Genomic DNA, 22,332 nt, shown 5'->3' with positions numbered 1-22,332 from the left:
TTGTTTCATCTTTCGTTCCGTTTCCAAAAAAGTTCTGCATTTGAAGCGCGAGACAGCAACAGCAGCAGCAAGCGATGCATCATTTAAGGGCATACCATAACGAAAGTCAAACGAAATGACGAAAATTGCTTCATCATTCGAGTGTAATTCAACAAACAAATCAACGGCAAACTTCTTCACATTGTTTTCCATCTTTGGCTTTTTCAAAAATCATTCATCTTAAATGAGCGAAGAGTGCGACAAAATTTGGAACACGAACGAGAGCGTGTTTGGAAACATTTCTCACACAGCCACTTTGACAATGGCATTGTGTATGCGCTCGTCGGCATAAAAAGCAACCTGCTTCGAGTTTTGTAATTTTCATAAGAGTTAAAGCGAGGGGCGAATCACTCTAAAGTAATTTGTAATAGAGAAAGTAATCGAGATAGTAATTTACGTGTAAAAATCTCGATTACTTTTCAAAAGTAATCGAGATTTTTACACGTAAATTACTTTCTCTATTACAAATTACTTTAGAATGATTTGCCCCTCGAGTTAAAGTGCCAACCAATCACAAAACTTATGCGCGCCAAAAAACTGTCTGGCACACGCTTCTTTGAAGCTGTTACATTTAATAGGCTGAACGTCACTGTTGAAATCACCCCATCCCCATCACTTTGTCTTAGACATAGTGTTTGGTGCGTAAATTGTGCAAAATAATTCGTTGTTTTTAATTCTGAAATTGCTTCATAATCGTGAGGTTGCAATGTGATTCGGTTTTGATTTGACCGATATTATATCCTCCGACACCGCACACCGAGAAAAAAAAGTGTTGGGTGAAAATCGTGAATGGCAATGCAATTCCGTACATTCATACCTCTAGGTGTGTATTCTTTTCTCTTTTTTTGGTTGAAACAATATAATTGGTTTGCACGCACTTTTTCCACTATTCTCTCTCTCTCTCTCTCTCTCTTGGCATCGAACTCTCGCTTCGAACATTCATCGCTTCAGTATCCACTAATTTCTTTCCATTCATTTGAAACGTCAGGATTTCCGTCTTTTTCACACGACATAACGTCAACGTGTCGATGAATGCGATGCTAGAGCTGAAAACGACGACGACGGCGACGGTGGCATGGTTGCACCGTCGGCCACAACTATGAACGAACGAAATTTCTATATGGTACCACGGCGCGAGGCACTCTACTCGTTTTGTCTCTAATTGAAATCCCACTCAAACACAATAATTGAATTATTCTTTATATATGCTTGAAAGTTCTTCTCTCCGCTTTTTACCGCTGTTGCCGTTATTGTTGTTCTTGTTATAGTTCTTGTGTCCTCATCTCGGTGGTTCACAACGTGATCTTCGCCTTGCCGTGTGTACACATATAGACGAATCGAGGCTCGTTTATTAGCGCCTATACGCTTATGGTAGCCACAATAATTGAAACGAAAATGGGAAACCAACAACACAATACAGCACACACTCAGAAGAAAAGAAGAAAGAAAAAACACAACATGGGCGAGCAGGCGAGTGCGCGCATTCGAAATTGAAAGCGCAAAAAGAAGGATGAAGGATAAAAAAAAGAAGAAGAAGAATGGAACACTTCCACTCATCATCATTAGAGTGCGACATAATAAATGTGATGACGGTTGCAGTCGACAGAAAGTGAATGAGAGAGCGAATGTGTTCGCGACGGTGATTGAGAGAGAGAGAGAGAGAGAGAGTGAACGAAAATGTATTTAGCAAATCTGCGACGCCGATGAAAAGCCGCGATATCAACAGCAATTCCGCCAGAGAGAACAAACGGAGAACAAACATACGCACACACACACACACACACAAAGCGCTAAACAAACGAAACGAAAGACGATTTCTTCATAAAAATAAATAAAACCAAATGACCCTTATACGCATGCATACAAATCAAAACGAGACTCTCTGTTCCGATCCTCATCCTTCACCGCCTCCTCCGCGTGGCACACCACTTTGACTCGGATTTCTCTGTGCTGTGTGTCGTTCGTAATCACAGAAAGTCAAAGGCAAAAAGAACCCATCATAAAACGGTGGCGTGCACGCAACGAAAATCATCCAAAGTGAAAAGGAGTCGTGCCGAAAACCTTGAACATTAGATTACAAGTGTGCCAAGCTGCAATCGCAAGATAAAAACAAATAGGTGAAATCTCTCTGCGTCGTTTGAACACGGATCGAATGCCGACGGATTTTTTTTCTTTCGGTTCGATGTGGTAGCCAATGCCCCGTATGTGTGAATCATGGAATTTTTCGCTTTGTTCGCGGAAGAAAATATAAATTGTAATCATATCAATGGATGAAGAGAAAGAAAAAAAAACATAATCATTGCGACCACACCAAAAACCGAAAAACAAGCAATGCAAATAAATAAACAAACATGTATGATGGACTAGCGAACAAGGAATCGAAACCTGATTAAATGCACCACCTTTGGGGTTTCGGCCAAAAGTGATCACATTTTTTTTCGTTTTTCGAATTCGATCACTTTCCACAAGTTCAATCGCACCCCCAAATGGTTTTCGTTTTTGGTTTATGATAAAATCAAATGATTTAATAAGGTTTTTTTGCTAAAAAAAAAATTTCAATTGGACTAATTTAGAAATTGAGTTTTTTCTCTCACATTTTTGTGTGTTTTTGATTTGAAATTGCTGCAATCGTTTTTATGAATGTTTTTTTACATACAGAAAACCTAAAGTGTTGTCGGCAAAACAAGCTACCGATTAGAGCCGGCGGAGAGAGAAAAAAACGTTCATAAATTCATGTGAGTATGTGAATCAGAAAAAAAAACCTTGAAAACGCTCTGTTAACCTTTCGATTGTTATGTTTATTTGATTCTCTGTCGGCAAAATTCCATTCAAAACAGTGAACCGATTGATTGAATGTGGACGAAACCACCTGGTTTCTGGTTTTATTTACTGTGTTCTATTTTAGCATTCGGGTCAATTCAGTTTGCATCAAAACAACAGACGTCATGTCACCGTTAGATTGAATAGGACTCTTGACAAAACGATTTTTCTCAGTTTTTTTTTTGCAAATGGGATTTTTGACACAAATCATTAGCATTTTTTGATCGTACGCCACAGGGTTAAATCCAATCGGTTTTTCTTATCGCATCAAATACCCAATTTTTTTTTGTTTGTATACTTCTTATTGTCGCCAATCAAATCAGTCAACGAAACGAAATAGCAGCAGAGAATGATGACGATGACGACGGAAAAAAGAGAATCAGATGGAGAATTCATTCGTATTTTATTTTATCAGCGTCGCCAATGGTGATTTAATTCGAGATAAGATAAAAACAAACTTTCTTTTGAATTTTATGTTTGTGCCACGACAAAATGTGTGCTCACGACCGAAAAAACACACACCGATTTTATGATAGCAACAAACCATTTTTTTTTGTTTTCGTTGTAAAACGCAAACGATACGAGGGAAACGACAACGACAACGACGAACAGTTTCGACAACAACAGAAATTGTTCGAACAATGCGTTTCGAAGAGAAAAACATTAGTTTAGCTTATCATTTTTTTCTATTATTTTTTATTCACGTTTTGGTTCATCGTGATTTTGACCGATGTGACTACTCTGAATGGAATTTCAAGTGGTTTTCAAATTGACGGGAAATTCTCGAAATCAGTTGATTTTGAACGAAAAAACATGGAACAGAGACAGACAGAGCGAGATAGAGAGATAGAGAAAAGAGACAAAGGCAAAATGCGATCACCTGCAAATTGGTGCCCAATTCGAATGAATAGCGAAAAAAAAGTGAATTAATTCAGTTCAAAGTCAGAAAATGCGGTTTCAAGTTGAGTGCTTATGCGTAACATTTAATCGAAAGGCAAATAGAATCGAGCATTGTCTATTAGAGCCCACAGTTGATTGAGTAAAGTAATGGAGTGGTCGTGAGTGTTCAATTATGGCCGATCTTCGATATTTCGCTTTGCTCGAATTATGATAAGCAAGTGCACACGAACGACTACGCTAACGACGGTAGTAACGGTGTATGCAATCGATTGAACGAACAATATAGAACGATAAATTTGCTTGTTCGTAGTGAGAGAGAGTAGGAGAGAGACAGAAATACAGAGAGAAAATGCGTCGTTTCCATTTCGACTGAAGTCTAAAAATGGCTGACGAGATTTTTTTTTTGTTCGTTTCTTCTCTCTCGTTCTCTCTAAAAAAAAATATTGAAAGGGAGAGGAAACTTTATGAAAAAAGAACATGAACAAAGAAGAAGGAGGTACTTACGTTTCAATTGGTATTTCGCGATTACACAGATGCGGACAGAAGCGCGCAAATCAACAAACCTATGCGAATGATAACAGAAAGAGTTTTTCGTTAATATTATCGTCATTGATAAAAACACAGCGAGAGTGTGAAAAAAAACAAGCAAGCTAGAAGAACACGTAGTTTGCAAATCAAGCAAAAGACAGATAGTTTCTATATCTATCGATATTGGACGATGCCAATTCGTATGAAATTTAAGACGCGCTGGCAATACACCGAAGCCAGATTGAAATCCATTTTTAATGACATTTCAAACGAAGAACAATCAACAGATGTTTGCAGCAGTTTGCGATTCGTGGATTTTCTCAGTCGGATGAGATCAGCAGCAAAAGCAACAGCAACAGCAGCAGCAGCAGCAGCAGCAGTAGCAGCAGCGGCAGCAACGTGATAGCGAGAGAATTCTTCTAATGAAGAATTAATGTGAAGTGAGCCAAGGCACATCGTAACAAGGTCAATTTGCGTGTGCCATTTGCAAATGATTTTAATGTTGTCGAATGCATTCGAAACAAACGATAGCATGTTTCCGTGTGTAAATCCTTTTCTCTGTCTCTCGCGCTGATTTGGCGGTGCAAAATGATGTAAGTGATCTGATCTTTGTTGAAAAACCGTTTGAATTAGTTGCAGCAGCAGCCCAACCAATTTTTCCACACTACACACACACGCGCTCACATTTGACACTTTAGACTTTGCAACGATTTATTTATTTAGATGCAAATTGAAACGGTTTTCCGCACTCTCAACACACAAACATACTGATTCGTTTCGCTTGCACAAACATCGGAGAGTGCATGCGAACGTGCGAACGAGAGCGAGAACGAGAGTAAGACGGAGTGTGAAGGAAAACAAAAGAGTAAGACAGACAAAGTGAGAAAGACAGAGCAAGAGAGCGCCAGAGCGAGAAACAGAGATTTCCACTCAATCTCGAGATGAAACGTCCATATGCCCGCCCTATGTCATTTCAACGTTACACAAGAAAATCTTCCATATTTATTTATGCATACTCATTTTAATGAAACTTGTATTTTCTTTTCATGTTTACATATTTACTCAATAATTTGAATAATCAACTAAGGGTTGCTTCATCATGGTTATTTCGGGTTTTCGACTTTGGCTTTTGGTTGCGTCTTTTACAAGTAGTAAATACCATTTTGTTTAGCTCTCTCTCTTTCTCTCTCTCTCTTCGCCTGTCTCACTCTCTATCGTCGTTATATTTTCGCAAAAACCGAGACCAACACGCTATTTGCCATCCTCCTTTCGCTCTCTGTCTCTATCTCGGCGTGTGTTTGTGTGTTTCACGATTTTCGGCGAAATGACAACACTGACGATGGGAGAGAGAGAAAGAGAGAGAGAGCGAGAGTCCCTTTTTGCAAAAAGATATGAACTGCTGTTGCCGTTTCTGCTGTTGGTTTATAAGTTTTCAATTTATTTGTGCGGGCAGCAAACGTAAACATATCAATGTCTGTTGTTGGTTTTGCGTTTTAATTTATTTATTTCGTCAAGAGATTAATCATATCGTTTCGCATAAAATGTAATTTTTTTTCCCTCCACTCTCTCTCCCTCTTTCTCTGTGCTGTTGTTATTTGCTTTCTTTTGTGCTTCGTGCGTCGTTCGCTTCGGAATGTACATTTGATATGAGAGTTATATCAAGTGTAAATGGATAAAATTGGCAAGTGGTTTTTGGATTCGCATTGTATGCCAAATTGCACACACTTTGCTCAAATGGACTGATGTTTTGACGCTAATCGCCAATTTCATTTGAATAATATTAAATTGCGTATAAATATTATGGGTCGTACATACACACACATGGATTTTTTTTTTAGCTCTCTGTGTGTGTTCGGCTTTTGTGTCAACTGCAATAAATTGCTTACTTTATAAATCCTTGCAAAGATCCAGTTGAATGACAAAGATTGACGTAACAAATGAGAGAGCGATTGTATTTGTGTGTCAAAGAAATAGCGGAAAACAAATCATGGATTTTTACTCTAGCCGATGAAAAATGGAATGTGACAACGTGAACCCAAAATCAAGGGTGGTCTCTTCCGACCGAAAATTTGGAAAGAAAACAGCAGCAGCAGTAGCAGTGGCGGCTGAACGAACAGCGGCGCTTCCTTTCACATCACTTGTCCATTTGTTTTGGTGTATCATTGTCAAAAGAAGAGGGAAAAAAATGAGATATTGCTTGGGTCTATTTTATTTATTGTAACTAAGGATTTTTCCTCAAATTTTCTTCTTCATTTTTAGTGTGTGTATGTGTGTGTGTGTCTCTCTCTCTCTGTGAGTGTGTATTTGTTCGAAAAGTTGTGTGTACATTCAAAAATCGGTTGGTCGTATGTTTTTTCTCTGTTCCTTTCATTCTTTCGCATCTTCTTTCTTTTTATATTTTGCTGCTGCTTTGGAACATAGGGATGGTTATTTTTAGCGCAGTGTGGTTTTCAGTTTTCTATTTTCGCTTTGGCTCTCTCTCTCTCTCTCTCTCACTCCGCGTGCTCTCACAATTGCTCGCTCGCGCCTTTCGTCGTGTTTTCAATAAATGGCCTGACTGAGTCTCTCGAAATTCATATATTTTACTGGCTACTTATGAGCATTCTCTCTTTCGCTCTGGCAAACACACAGACACACACACACTTTAATTCGAAACCCATTGCCAAAGTGCGTTTTTATAAGTTTTTCTGTTTCACTCTCTGTCAATATCAACCAAGCAACCAACCGACCAACCGATCCAACAAAATCGAAGAGAAAAAAATCTACTTTATTTTGATTATTTACTTTGTTCGGTTTTCTGTAGCTATCGCGAGCGAACGCGTTGGTGTGTTGCTTACATCAGTTGCCACTTTATCGGTTCGTGTTCCTTTTGCAATAAGCGCGATATGCGAACCAACAGCACACAAGTTCACAATATGCTCGCTCGATGTGTGTGTGTGTGTTTGTATATTTATATTTTCTTTCGTTTCTTCATATTTGAGTTTCGATTGTATATTTTTTGGATTCTGTCTCTCTTTCTCTCTCTCTCTCTCTTTCTCACCCATATGTGAGCTCGCCTTGAATGCTCGTTATCGATACCACACTAACTTGGAGCCCGTTCACAGCGTTTTTTTTTTGTATGTGTATTTTACGGCGCGTATGGAACACACCACATTCAAAAATGTGTATCCGCGCTCACGCGCACGCACACACATGCACACAGCGAACGGTTCACGTGCACTCGCCGACAAATAAAGAAAGAAAGAAAGAGTCAATTATTCCGATTCAACGTTTTTTTTTAGCTAATTCGGTGGCATTTTAACACGAAGTAATCTCTAGCAAATGTTTGATGATGCCAAGAAAACAAATGTACTTTGAATTTGACTTGTTGCTGCGCCAAAGATCACAAATTATGTGATGAGCACACATTGGCGAATGATCAATTGCAATTAAAACGGAGAAGCAAGCCAGCGCGAGAGATGAACGTTTTGACTGTGTAGAGAGAAAGCACATGTTCCGTCGTTCATCGCTACGTTTTTTTTTTCGTTTATTTAAAAAAAATTAGAACCATAACACGCATTGAGTCGCTTCACCCGCACCCATTCGTATGCATATTTTTCGTTCTAATTCCCGATTTCGGCGATGTGTGTGCGCGCTATAAGTATTCGGCTTTGGATATCTCACTTGCCATTTCACACTCGGTCGGCCGAGTACAAGAACGAAATGAGAGGATTGAGAAAAAAGAACGTATCTCAGGGCCGCGATTCGGAATATTTTATGGTTTAACAGTGCGAGAAATCGCTGTGCCGTTCTCTTTCTCACACACTCACTCTCTCGATATTTGAAGAAACAGACGAGAGAAAAACAGCATCAGCTCATATTTTACATCAAAATTAAAATCATCGTCGGCGTGTTGTAGAGCGCACACGGTGACCGCGGTGGCGGCCGCGTCTTTCGCTCCTTTTTTCTGTTGCTACATATTCGGTGTATCGACCGAAACAACACAAACAAAATATATTTAATACACCGAAAGAAGAAAAAAAAATCTGTGCTCAGGGAAAAGTGCAAACTATAAGCGGTCGCAGCTCATTTAAAAAAACCGAAATAAAAACGCACACCGATTGAAATCATTTTAAAAATACTTTTTTTGGATGATTTGTTTTTTTTTGGGGGAAATTATTATTATTTCAAGTTGTTTTCGTCGTTGTTGACATTATGTGTGTGTGAGTTGTTTGAGTGTTGCACAATCGCAGCATTTTATCTCGTTTTATTCATTTATTCATTCATTCATTCTCATTCATTTATTCATTTTTTCTGCAATTTTTTTTCCTTCTCTTTCTCTTGAGAGAAACGTTTTATGCCTATGAATTTTTCTCTTCTATGATGCCGAAATTAAAATCGTTCTGTTTTTGTGCCATCTTATTTTCTGTGTATTTCTCTCTTTCTCCCATCGGTTTTTTTTTCTGTAGCGGTGCGTTCACTGTGTTTTGGGGCTCCGAAAAATTCTAAAAGCGGTATCGGGCCGCCTCTAGATTCGTCGATTCGGGGCCCAAAATGCGACAGAGATCGCATCTCTCTCACTTACACACTGTGTGCGACGACGATGTTTATGATGATGACGATGAGGATCATGCATGTGTGTCTCTCTGTGTTGTTTATGTGCTGTTGCTTTTTCGACAATTTTTGTCAACTTTCAATATATATATATATGTAGTATATTTTAAGTCAAATGAAGCAAAAAAAACAACAACAGAGAATACAACAACGACAACAACAATAAAAAAAACCAACAAATTAATTTGAATCACTCACACATTAATTTTCGATAGTGAATTTCGCCACAAGCTGAATCCAGACTGTGTTTCTTTTTTCTCTCGCTTGATTTTTTTTTATTGCGTATTATCGAAAGCACCACGGAATTTTTTTCTTTGTTTTCCTTTTTCTTCAATTTTATAATATTTATAATCTTTTTTTTTTGTGTTTGCTTCTGTCGTCCAAACGATATATAAAATATAATATTGCCGAAACGTATTGTAACTTTCACTCAAAACAACATAAATTCACTGGGCTAATAATATTCACACACAGAAATCCGACAAATAAAATCGTTTAATTTTTTGTGTTTGTTTGTTGTTTCTATCGAATGACACCAAAGTTTGTGCGCGATCAATGGAATTTGCAGATTTTCGGTCGGTCCCTTTACAGGTTGTCACGCTTAGTTTTGTTTATGATTTTTTTGTTAATATAACTTTTTCCCTTTGTTTTCGAGTCAATTCACTTTCTCGTGGTTTTTTCTTTCGATTTTTTTTAATACCTTACTTTATTATAAAAAAAAAACGAAATGAAATATAATCACAATTTTGCGAGATTAGCTTCACCAAAATTTATTTCACACTCTCTTTCTCTCTTTCTTTCTCTCGAAGAAGAAGTGAAGAAAAAGCGTTACAACTACGAAAAATTGTTTTCGTCTTAATTTCAAAATATGACGAATGCTGTTGCGCTCGTTGCTTTTTTTTCTGCTCTTGCTGTTTTCTCAATGCAGCAAACAATCTCGTTGTGTTGTGTGTGTGTATTTTTTTTTTCGCTTGCTTCTACTTTTCGCGATAAAATGCTGTGTGATGATGTTTCGCTTTTTCTCGGCTTACTTTCAAGGAACCAAACAATTTTTTATTTTATTTATTACAAGTATAGAGGAATCGATAGCAGAATTTTTTTTTAACTTTGATTTATTTGTTCAATTCTAATGTGTTCTTTTTGCTCGCTCGGTGTGTTTTGTTGTTGATTTGTTTATCAGCGCTTGATCTAACCATGCATTCGAATTTTATTTGAATTGGACAGCTCGTTGAAAAATTGGCTGGTATTTTTTCATTGTACGCTATATGGATAATTCACCGGGACTTACAAAAAAAATTAATTTCAACGTTTTAAAAGCAAGAAGCGGCAAAACGATCTCGTTTTTATCTCTCTCTATTTTTGTATTTTGTTTTTGTTATGACTCTTTTTTTTCGTTCGCTCTTTTATGTAAATAAATTTGGTTTTTTGTTGTAGTTGTTGTTGTGTTGCGGGGATGCGAATTAGCGCGACCTTTCTTACACGTAGTCGCTCGTAGACTGAATTCGAGTGTGTCAACTCGTCTTTTTTGAACATTCCCACAAACAGAACCGAAAAGACGACTGAACCATACACACCGTATGATATATCAGAAGCGCGTGTATGTGTATGGTGTACACAACACAATGCGGCTTCTGTGATGAGAGATGCCGCTAGGAAGCGGACGTAGCGGCAACGACGGCGATGGTGGCGGCATGAGCAATGCGGACGCATATGCCATACGAACACAAGTCGTGCCTGCATGAGAGATGCCGTGCGTGTGCAATACACAATTGGACGAATGTGTCATATCACATGTGAGCGCGCGACAGAGAAGATTGTGTGCATAAAATGTGTTGTGTGTTCTGCCTTGGAAGTATCGTTTCTGCATCGAATCTAATAAGAAGATTTTTTTTGGCCAGCCAGCAGCTGTAACGGACACAGCAACGGCAGTCTGCTGTATTTGAATGAATGCTAAATTTGGTAAAACATGCGGTTGAATGTGACCGATCGACGCGCACATTGACCAATCAACGTGTATTGCATTCGATCGAACTTGATCTGTCATCCCACATGCGGCCCTTTTTGGAACGATATTGTTCAAAATCGACAGAGAATCAAATATAAGTCGGACAGATCGAAAAAAAGAGAGCGATGAACGTAAAAAACGGTATGAATCAACACTAACAGCAACAGAAAAAAACTGGCCTTCAATATGTTAAGCATGTGATTAAGAAGCGAAGCGGCTTATTTTCTGCTGTCACATGTGGAAATGACGAAATCAAATGGTTTTCGCCCGTAGGTTGCATTCTTCGGGACCTGAAGAGAAGCTGTGTGCTGAAATGGTATATGGAAATGCGTCGCACATTCAATGGAATCTGCCGAATAAAAATTCTTATCGGATTCGTATTCGAATCCCGTTTGCCATTCGCATTACCATTCCGTTCGGTTCTGTTCTGTATGCAACATGCATTGAATCGCATTGGTATATCCGTGGCCAGTCCGTGTTGAATGCCGTATTGTATGCGCTTGCGCCCAATCCAATCAACATATATATACCGTCGTATCCGCGTCCGCTCATCGTCGTCGCAATTGTCGTCGTCATCGTCGTCGGTGTGCGATTACCATATTTTTCGATTATGTCAGCAATAGTCTCTCCGTAGACTTTGTCATTCGCATTAGTATATTCGCATTGCCAATGGATAAATCGCTTTTACGGTTATTGTGAGCGTGAGTGTTTTGTTGTGTGAGAGCGTATTTATGGGATGGAAGCGCGGATTCACAAAGTGAATTCCGCATTCATGTGGCTGGCTTGCATCCGACAGGGTCCTGTTGTTCAATTTTCCCTTCTGTTGATTCATTCGATTCCGCGATCATCGTCGAACAACCGAAACGCTCACCATCGTCATCGTCGTCCTCGTCGTCGTCGTCCAAAGCTCAACCAACACACATGGGCACACACATATTTCGGTTTTTCCACCAGAACACCGAACGAACAGAGAGCCAAAGCTTCGAATTGCAGCATTCGAACACCGATCATTGCACATATGTTTGGATTACACCGTTCGTAATAGATTACATGCATCACATTCACTATAGACGGTTCGGCTGCAATGAGATACAATTATTATTTCGGTTGTTCGATTTTACATTTTCTGGTGATTATCCATACATTGTGTGGTGCTGGTGCAGCGACGGCGGAGACAACAGTGATGGCGGTGGCGGTAAAGCCGTTCCGATAATAAAATGCACATACACATACACTACCTCACTGCACCAAACTCATTCGAGTGAATGGAGAGTGCAACAACAAGCAAATAAAAAATAAACTGCACACCAACGAACGAAATAGAGACAAACAACAACTGAATTTATTCGTTACCGGTTTTCTTGCGCCTTTCTACCATATTCTCGGCATTCTCTCTCTCTCTCTTGCTTTTGGAATTGGCACTTTATTTTGTTAGTATATATATTTTTATTCGTCTTTTTATGCAGCAATTTTTTTTTCGTTGTTTTTTCGCCTTCTTCTTCATTATTCTGCCTTCGTCTTCTCAACTCACTCGCTCCGTTGTATGTCGTCCACAACATTTGTTCTACGGTTTGAATCTCCCGTGCGCATTTACCCATCTTCAACTTATACTTTTTTTTATCCATCTTGATGCGGTTCATATTTATTTTGTCGCATGGCTTTTGCAATCAAAACTCATTCTCAAAGATGCTGCAATTCATTCTTATGCTCGCGATGACTGTATAGAAAAGTCATTATAGTCATCTCGTGACGTTCTTCTTCTTTTTTCTCCTTCATCATCGTTTCGTGTGCTTTTTTTTCTTTATCTCCTTGTATTTGCTGTTGCCCGTTTTTATTTGTTCATTCGACCGAATTTTTTTTTTCGGTCGGCTATTTATAGGAACAACTCTCATAGGTCAAGTATTTCACTTCACTTCATATTCAACGAGACGACGACGACGACGATGAGCGCAGAGTTGATGAATCGCTCATTATGAAATCATGATGTTAAGGCACTCGTTGTTCATGCTTTCTCTCTCTCTCTCTCTCTCTATCTCTCTCTCTCTCTCTCTCTCTTATTCGCTTGCTCACACGCTCCGAGATATCAAAAATCATCTATGGCCAAGTTTTTGGCATGCATTTCTACTACTAGACATGAATGATCGTGTCCAATTTAATTTGTCGCTATGAATGCGAAAATGAATTGTCAAAGAGAGAAACCAGCCAAATTAAAGAGAAAAATGATCGAATGGCTCTCCAGTTGTGATGAGAGAATGAAAGACAATAAGATCGAGCGGAGCAAATGGGCGAGCAGGGCGTGAGATGAAAAGAGAGTGAATTAACGATATGCCGTAAATTTCCCCTGAAATGCTCATTCGGATTCGGCTAATGGGATGCATTTCGTGTTATTTTGTTGCTGTTTATTTGTCTCAAATTTCATGTTCGATGGCAACGAGGGGGAACACGTAATTGCAAAGTTCAGTGATGTATTTAAGCGAAACGCCAACGTGATTGAAGCCAACGAACTGCCATAAAGACGAAGACGATGAAGAAGGAAAAAAAAAGTCACACATATTGACCAAAGAACAACATACTCAATATAGATTGCCTTATGTTTCGTTTTCAGAGTTTTTTTTCTTCGTCTTTAGTCGGTTTCTTTTCGGTGGCTTTAAATCCGATCTGATAGTTTTCTTTCGTATGCGGGGCGAATGACGTCGATACGTCTCTCAATGAAAATTTATGCGTATTATTTTTAATCCATGACTTGACTAATTACCGTATATTTACAGTTTTCAACAATGGGTTTGATGCGAGCAAGCGAACGAGCCAGCGAGCGCATACCCGTTGTCAACACGTTTACATTATAATTTTAGCCTTGCGGCTTTTATTTTCGTTAATATGAAAGAAAAAAAAAACATGTTTTAACAATTCGCTCGCTTATCACACACACACGCACGTACATAAACTGATAAAAATGGAAACAAATGCAAAATTAATGCGAATTATTCCGGAGTACAAAATAAACATGATCGATTTTTTGTGTGTTTGTGTGCAGCTCTCGACTAAAGTGATGGAACCACAAATGCGCGCGCGACAAACATTAAAAAAGAACACCGACAACAACACATGACGAGAGAGAGAGAGAGAGGGAGAGAGAGAGAGAGAGAGAGAGAGAGAAAGAAGAAGAGGCAGACGACGAATAAGAGGAAGATAATGTCTGTGCATATTATGTCATCGCAAAGTCATATTTACACATTAATGGAATTAAGAACGAAAAACAACACAGAAATAATAATAATACGGCGCAGCAGCAGCAGCAGCAACACAATAACAGAGCAAAATAAACAACAACAACACAGCACATCGAATGTTTAGTGAAGCACTCGATCGCTCATTTCAATGCACACATGCACGGTGATAATTCTGAATTGGGATGCTTTTATATTTCGCTGAAGCGGCCGCGCATATGAGAAGAGAATAAACAAGACCGCAGATCTTCGCTTCGCTCCGCTCTGCGTTCTTGAAGCTTGTAAATTTAAGGAGTTTAATTAATTTGATGTTTCTCATCAAATTATCATCGTAAGCACTACATGGCATGTAGTTTTAATCGTAGTTTACTTTTTTGTATGCAAATCATTTTAATATTGTTAAATTAAATAAATTTATATGATGATATTGTATTCTTCACTTATGTGTTTTATGTACATACAATGTGAATGATCATGATTTTTTTTTGAGTTATCGCAAAAGTGAATTACAAGAACATGATTTTATTTCATGTTTGCAATTAGGCGTAATTGCTTCATTTCAAATAGAAAATATGGATATTAGAATGAATCAATTTACGGTCCAAAAAAATGGCCTAAAGACTCTTAAAAAATTTCGGGAAAAAAAACAACTACAGTAGCCTACATTCCATGTAGTGCTAAAAATAGCAAACGCGGACGCACACAACAAATCTTTTGCACAACTGAATTTATTAATTTTAATGGGCAATTCCGTAATTCATTTAAGCATTCAATATCGCACGCGATAGATCTGTGGCTCTCTCACTCTTGCTCGTTCGATGTGTTTGTGTTTACCGAAGTGACACACGTTCGCGGTTTGCACTCTCGATTAACGACTTTGAATGTTTGTTCTAGTCGTGAAGCCGGTCGCCGCGAGAATTCGATTCTCAGTTGGAATGGGAAAGAGAGGGAAGGTGGGAAGGAGGGAGATAGAGAGAAAAAGAGATGAGTTTCGGTGGACGCAAAAGAGACCGCAGTAAATAAAGCGATATTCATTAGCTTATGCCTGTTTTTCATTTGATTTTATATATGAGAGCCAAATGTGCTTTTAAATCGGTGCTCCGTTGACAGATTTCCGCTTCATGAAAACAATTTAAATTAAATGTAAACATTCCAAGCCGCTCATCTCATTTCAATGCGGAACGATTGCTGCTGTTTCACCTCATCGCCTCATAAATCGATTGTCGGCTAAAGAAAAAAAAAACATTCAACGTCGATTTAACGCTTAGTCGCTTCCAAATGATAATTTATCAGTATTATCGAAACATTATCAAATCAGAGATCAAGAACATCAAGATTATTGTATTTTTTGTTTGTGATTTTCTACCGCTTTGAGTAATAGTCGAAGAAATAAGTACTTTAAAAACTTATGCTGCACGGTACTGGATCCGAAATTCGACCGCAACAGCAGCAACAGCAAAACATTTGGATAATTTCTTAAATATGGCAATTTTGCGTAATTGAAATTGATTTACTGATTTTAGCCTAAGCCGCGAATTTTACGGCCTCTATGCATGTCTGGCTAGCTGTCGGCGCACAATTTCACCCAAAACGAAATCAACCGCGGCCGTAATCATGTAAAAATAGTTCCAATTACGAAACAATCATTGCGAATTGGACTATAAGCAGGCAGACAACGAAGAGCGAAAATCGTGTATCATTGAATAATTTCCGTCAATTTACTTAAATCCTATAATTACGTATGTAATTAACAGTGTTTATTTTAATTTGCAGCCTCACACAATAAATCACAAGATAATTGCGTTAATTTTTTTGTTTGGTTGGTTTGTTGCAATTGTTGCAAGAATGTAGCCTCGTTTTTTTTGGGGGGGAGCTCCGAAAAAAAACCACCAAACAATTGAGTCGAAATTTTAAACACAATCGACACATATACATTTTTTTTCCATTCGATTTGCGAATCAGATGATTTCTGTGCGAACGGAATTTCGATTTGCCTTTCTCATGCCCAGTGTTTCATATATGTACATGCGTGTGTTGCATCTGTTTGCCAATGATTTTTCAAGAATTTACTGAAATCAGACCCTGTTGTTACGCTCATTTTTTTCTCCTCTCTTCTTTTTTTCTGGGTTTCATTCAATAGTGATAAATTTATATTGGATTCCGTCGCAACACCATGTGCTATAAAGTTCTTTTGAGCATCGGACTTGCAAGCTTGATTAGTACTTAGTTTGTCTTGTACGTTTCTTGTATGTGTGTGCATGTTACAGAAAAAGCGTCCCTCATTTAAAACCGTTTTCTTCAGCCAGCCAGCCAGCCAGCCAGCCAGCCAGCCAGCCAGCCAGCCAGCCAGCCAGCCAGCCAGCGAGAGAGAGATATTTCATTATAAATTTCAGTTTGTATCAGCTGTTAAAGAATTCATTCTTGGCATCTTTCTTTCGTATAACGTTGCACTCTTTGCCATACACATACACTCACTCTTCGCCTCTATCTTTCTCTCTTAGCGTCGTCTTGTTCCGAAATTCATTAGCATTTTTTTTCTCTTCTTTTTCTACGTTCTTGTGTGTATGTTTTCACCGAAAAACTTGTTTTTCGGTAGCGTTAATGCTGCACACAATACAATAATCCCGGGAGAAACCCGATGTTGTTGCACAAGTTTAACATACATAAAGGTTTTGTTGTTGGTGCGGTTGTGTTGGAACAACGACGGTCCACAGATGATTTTTATTCTTGATGCTGGTTTTCTTCTCGATCTCTGTTTCGCCCTCTCGCTCCAGCCAGACAAAGACACACAGCGAGTGTGCATGTGTAAGTGTGTGTGTGTGTGTGTGTGTGTGATAGATATTGGCAAAATTCTTTTACACAAAATGCAAGATTGAATTAATGTTTATAAAATTTAATGGGAAAATTATGCTTTTTTTTGTATGTTATCCCATAGCCAGTTGTCCATAATGACAATGTCTGTATATTGAGAGATAGACTCTATATTAAGACTGGTGAATACGGTGACTGTGTGTGTCATTCAATGTCGAAATTTCCAACGATATGTTGTTGTTTTTTTTCCTCAACAAACACGCGATTAGTCAATTAAATGGTCTTTTGGTAAATTAATTTTTAAAGAAGAAGCATCTTTGCCAAGGTGTTTCAAGCCGAATCGATTGAATAGGCGTTTCGTTTTGTTATTCAATTCAAATGACTATATCACGACCTATTCTTTGAATGACAAACATGATGGCAGACTTCTTTAAGTAAAATATCAACGACAAAAATATTGAATCAAAACAAAGGAACGGAAGTCATTTGAAGACATAGATTTCGGATAATATAGGTTATTTGACAATCAAACATGAAATTCCAAAACAATAATCAAATTCCAATTAAAACACAATCGATTTGTGGTTGGTTTACAGTTTTTGGAATGAAATCGAGTGAGAAAATGAGAAAATTGTCTTTTTTTTGTCATTTGTGTTCAACACGCTTTTTACAGATGTTTAATTGATTTACACTTAATTTTATGGAATTGTCAATCATAATTGAATGTAGTATGATGCTACTAGCATCAGACTTTGTTACTTTTTTTCAATAGAAAAATAAACCAATTTTTATCCACTGATTTCAAACAGACCAAACGTGTACGGGGCATGAACCGAGTGAGACAGTTGGCCCAAAAGTTCATGAACCTTGCGCTACACATACGTTTTGGGTTCAGCTGTCCTTTGACTCGTTGCTATTTTTTGCCTTGTTTTTAATCGGGCCCCTTTTCAATTGATGTCTTGGAAATAAAATGCCAACAAATATTTAATGAATTTCTTAAAATATTCACCACTTTTACACTCGGAACCAGTCCTACCCTTATTCACTAGTTCTGCAGTGTCTCCGTAGTACTATTCATAGATTTTTCAAATACTCGTCAATTCATCTGCTAATTAATTTATTCACATCATGTTATACGAAAAACTTTGGGAATTGAGGAAAAAAGTGAGAATAGTTTCCATAGAACATTTCTGCAGCAGCTCAAATGTTTGTTTGAAAATAGAAATATTTCGATGATTTCAATTGTCTTTATTGGCATTCGGTAAATTCGAATAATATACATGGATGCACTTCGAATTAGTTTTTAATAATTAACTATTGATGCTATGTTTGGCGGTGTATCTGTAAAAAAATGTCTCTGTGTGTTTGAAAACATTTTTTTAGTTATGATCAAAATGGCACAAATCGAACTTATATGTACCAGTCTTAAAGTAGTTTTATTACAGATAAAATCAATTAACGTGATGATTGAATGTACTTTTATACGGGTTTCAATATTTTTTAGAGCGTGAAAATGTCTCATACTAACATGATACTAACATTTATCAACTCTTTGCAATGCGGCAAACTGAACAAATTGAAAGACCAGTTAAATTGGGTGGATAATTTATTGAATTGCAATTTTGAAAATGTTAATGAAGAATCATTTTTGACACATTTTCATTCGATTGGAAGTGTTAATTTTGCACAAATCTAGCTGAAGGCATTTTCATCAATTTCTTTTATCACCATGTACACTGCACAGTCAATCTAGACACAGGAATTTAAAAAAAATTAAAATGAATCGAATTGATTTCAGATGAGGCTACTATGTTTACCTGTTTGATTGGGTGTTTCAAGATTCTCTGTGGGAGTATCCGATTCGGATTCTGAAGGTTCATCCATTGCATATGCCATTGGATCTGCAAAAAAGACAGCTAATTATACGCACAAACCCTGAACCGTTTTCTCAAAATGTTAGAAGAAATTTTTCTGAGCTCATAACTACGCACGGACAATCTTCAAGCTAACTAGTAAACTATTCAAGTATAATTCTAAACCGATATTGTTTGGTTTTACCGTTTAAAAATAGAGCAGCTTTGATAATATCAACTTTTAGATCGCTTGTATCGCGGTTCAATGCGATAATATCAGCCTTATTCATCGGTGCAGGGAGAGTTGTAGTGCATGCGATGATGCCAAACGAAATTAAAATGAACAACTTCATTTTTGTACAACAAAAGCACAAGTGTTTTCAATTGAACTTTCGGATTTGCTTCAGAACTCTTAAATGCTTCTTTATCGACTGAAGTACGCCAGTTATCCATACTTTAATCTATGGCATATACAATGCACATGCCACTTTCACATCGATCTTATTGTAATATCGCGTTAACGTTTTGAAGTAGTATTGTTTACTCAATCGGTCCAAAATAAATATTCGTTGTTCGTTTACTCTGTTCAAAAATAAATGAATTTATTGCGATTCGAAGAAATTCGATGATAATTCTTCTAAAAAAACATCTGAAATTGTTTTTTCGTAAATTATGTCGACTCGTCACAAGTGAGAATATTTGTTATTACAATAAATTATAAGAATAATTTATTTCCAGGCTTTATCTCCCAGCGGTAGGCAATCCCTTAGTATGTTTATCATTTAATAAAATTAATTCAACCAGTTTCATATTAAAAGTTTTAATTTAAAACATGGTGACAAATATTGATGCTGTCTAAAACATGTACGATCATGCTTTTATCTTGATTTGAAGGTGAAATTGCGCCGAAATCGTTTCGTGCATTGACATCATTATCTCAACCGCTTTGAGGCTGCGGTCGCCAAGAAGGAAAACCCTCTCACTTTCATAATTTCCAAATATCGACACGCATATTGATCATTTAATGTTGACGGTCGGTGGTCTCATACAGTTTAGGGTTGATCACATTTATTTTTTCTGGGTTTTACTTGTACGAGATATTTTACATTCTAAAGTATTCAACTTTATTTTATTTTTATTTATTTAAAAGTAATATATTTCATAAATCGATTGCGTCAAACTCGTGCAGCACGTACGCAAATATGTTGATTATTCGACTTTTATTGATGAATATCATGGTTGAAAATGTACAATCTTATATTTTGTACCCAGAGCGAAATTGCGCTGGAAAAATCTTTGACGTCATTCAATCGCATTCAATAAATTCTGACTTGTATGTTTGATTCATATGTGAGTTCAGTGACATTGAAAACATATGACATGAATAAAAAAAACTCTCGATGCGTGCAAAACTTGAACTGTCATTGTGCGCATATTAAATATGACCGTTTTCATTCTCAATATTTTTTACACAAAAAATGAATTTTTGTTCCATATTATTTGAATTTTATAGCTCATTTTATGAATATTTTTTAACAATTATTTTTATGAAAAAAATCTTTAAAATCTGCTGTTGATAATTACTGGGAATTGGAAAAATAAAAAAAGAACTTAAAAAATGAATGTTTTATTAAACGTTTGATTACAAAAAGTGGAATAAGGTATTAATTAATAATGACTGTACGTATCAATAAATGATCAAAATCTGAATGGATTAATTAATTGCTGATGCTCAATAAGGGTTTCGGTGTCGGTGAATACGAAGCTTTTCTTTTAAATATAATTGTGCGCCCACGTGTGGAATAGATTTGGCCAGGCTAGAAATTTACATTAGGAATTCAATGAGATAACCATAAATGCCGGTAGATTCAAAATTAAACTTGAGACAATTGAAAACATGTAATGTACTTGTCTTTTAATCAACATTTCAGATGTCGTCAATTGATTGCCGGTAGTTCAGGCGGTAGAGGTGATGGTTCATCGTCATCGTAATTGGGCTCCAAAGGTGGTAAATATATCGGCTCAAACATAGGTGGTTTTTCTCGTTTAGTTATGGGATAAAGTATGTCCCATAAGTCGTCCAGGGTGCTTGGCTTAGCAAAAGCCGCCCGTAGTATCATAATGCTTGATAAAATAAGAATAATCAACTTCATTTTTAGCAACGGCGTAAAATACAACTGGATACGGAATATTTTCTTCTTTCGTGAATTTCATACGGACGCTTACTAGTATACTAAATTGTATCGCAAGTTGCACCTACATTTATATCCTTGATTAAGCCACTTATACATCAGTCTTTTCAACAGGACATTTCGATGTGTTTGAGTGCATCATAGAAACAGCGTTGAGTCATTTTCAACACAATTATATTGGTTCAGTCTAAAATTGGCCTTTATATCAATTCAAAACCATCTGTAACGTGTGTTTTTTCGCTTTCCACATTCTTTTCGCGAATAATATTTACAAAACAAAAAATGTAAATAAATTCAAAAACAAAACACGTCTAAATATTAAAATAATGACGACTGTCATTGTTTTATAAACATATTTCAGACATTAATCGAAGAATTTTTTTTCTTTCGATTTAGTATACAATAATTTGCCGTTGTGTTTGAATTTGAATAATACAGAATCGAAGAGTGATTTGATGCTAAAAATAGCTTCCAACGAATTCGCTTTGGGAAGAAAATGAGAGCACGTTATGCACATGAATATATACTCAAAATCAATACGACGGTAAAATTCCGGCGAAGATTAAGTGCATATTAATGAGCAAGTGTTGGGTTACATACACCCGAAAATGATGATGATGATGATGACAACGACAATGAAGTGAGTGTGAATGGTTGCAAAAGAGATGGATTTTCGGTGGAAAATCCACCATCCTATTGAAAATGCGAATGCATTGAAAATATCGAGTGAGTCATTTGATAATTTTGCCGGCGCGCAAAGCAAAATGATAAAAAAACCGGGCTAGAGAGTGAAAGAGTGAGAGAGAGAGAGGCAAAGAGAGTATGTGTGTGTGTATGTGATTTGGATTGTGACGTGCATTTAATGACGATGTGTCATAGGCCAGATCTCGTGTTAAGCATACCAAAAATGTTGAATCCATTGAGAAGTCAGCAAAAGAAAGTTGAGCCGACCATAGAATAACAAAGCAGGCAAGAGTATCAGCAGCAGCAGTAGCAGCCAACGCAGCGCATCGCACATGTTGCCATGATTATTATTCAGATGTCATCTAAGCGTATCTAATTAATAAATTAACAACTGACAATGAGTGTCAAAAGACTTTATTGATAGTCATCTGATAGGTACACATGGACAAATAAATGTTAATACACATTTGATATATCCAGATGCCATTTATCGCAATATCGGCATTAGAACATATCTGCGATGGTGGAGAGCCCGGAGATAAGAGTGGTGAGACGACGAAGGGTGAGTTACAACAATGAAATGGTCGTGCTCGGTCCAAAACTCATATGTGTGCATGTAATAATGGTTCAAGATATAGCTGTGCTCACGATTTTTTTTTATCAAGATATCGTAATAAACT

At 37.2% G+C, this 22,332-nt stretch overlaps 1 protein-coding gene across 13 annotated transcripts in view; it reads right to left on the bottom strand.

Annotated features, from left to right (window-relative positions):
• Positions 1-10,463, bottom strand: part of LOC129574813 (protein muscleblind) — a 233,177-nt gene extending 222,714 nt beyond the window's left edge. For 3 of the 13 annotated variants that reach the window (XR_008688731.1, XR_008688732.1, XM_055457302.1), the window contains exons 1-2: positions 9,079-10,432; positions 4,264-4,322 (exon numbers count right to left, since the gene is read on the bottom strand). The gene's annotated coding sequence lies outside the window, so the exon portion shown is untranslated. Of the gene's footprint in view, positions 1-856; positions 1,137-1,275; positions 4,190-4,263; positions 4,323-9,078 lie in introns of all 13 variants that reach the window. The other 10 variants (XM_055457297.1, XM_055457298.1, XM_055457300.1 and 7 more) reach the window with 8 other exon arrangements.
• Positions 10,464-22,332: the final 11,869 nt, after the last annotated feature.

This window comes from Sitodiplosis mosellana, unplaced genomic scaffold (genome assembly GCF_009176505.1).
Source record: "Sitodiplosis mosellana isolate CC-2019 unplaced genomic scaffold, AAFC_SMos_1.0 Smas_scaffold_6165, whole genome shotgun sequence".
Classification (NCBI taxonomy): Eukaryota; Metazoa; Arthropoda; class Insecta; order Diptera; family Cecidomyiidae; genus Sitodiplosis; species Sitodiplosis mosellana.
Note: the sequence above shows the minus strand (reverse complement) of the source record. Positions and strands in the feature narration are given on the sequence as shown.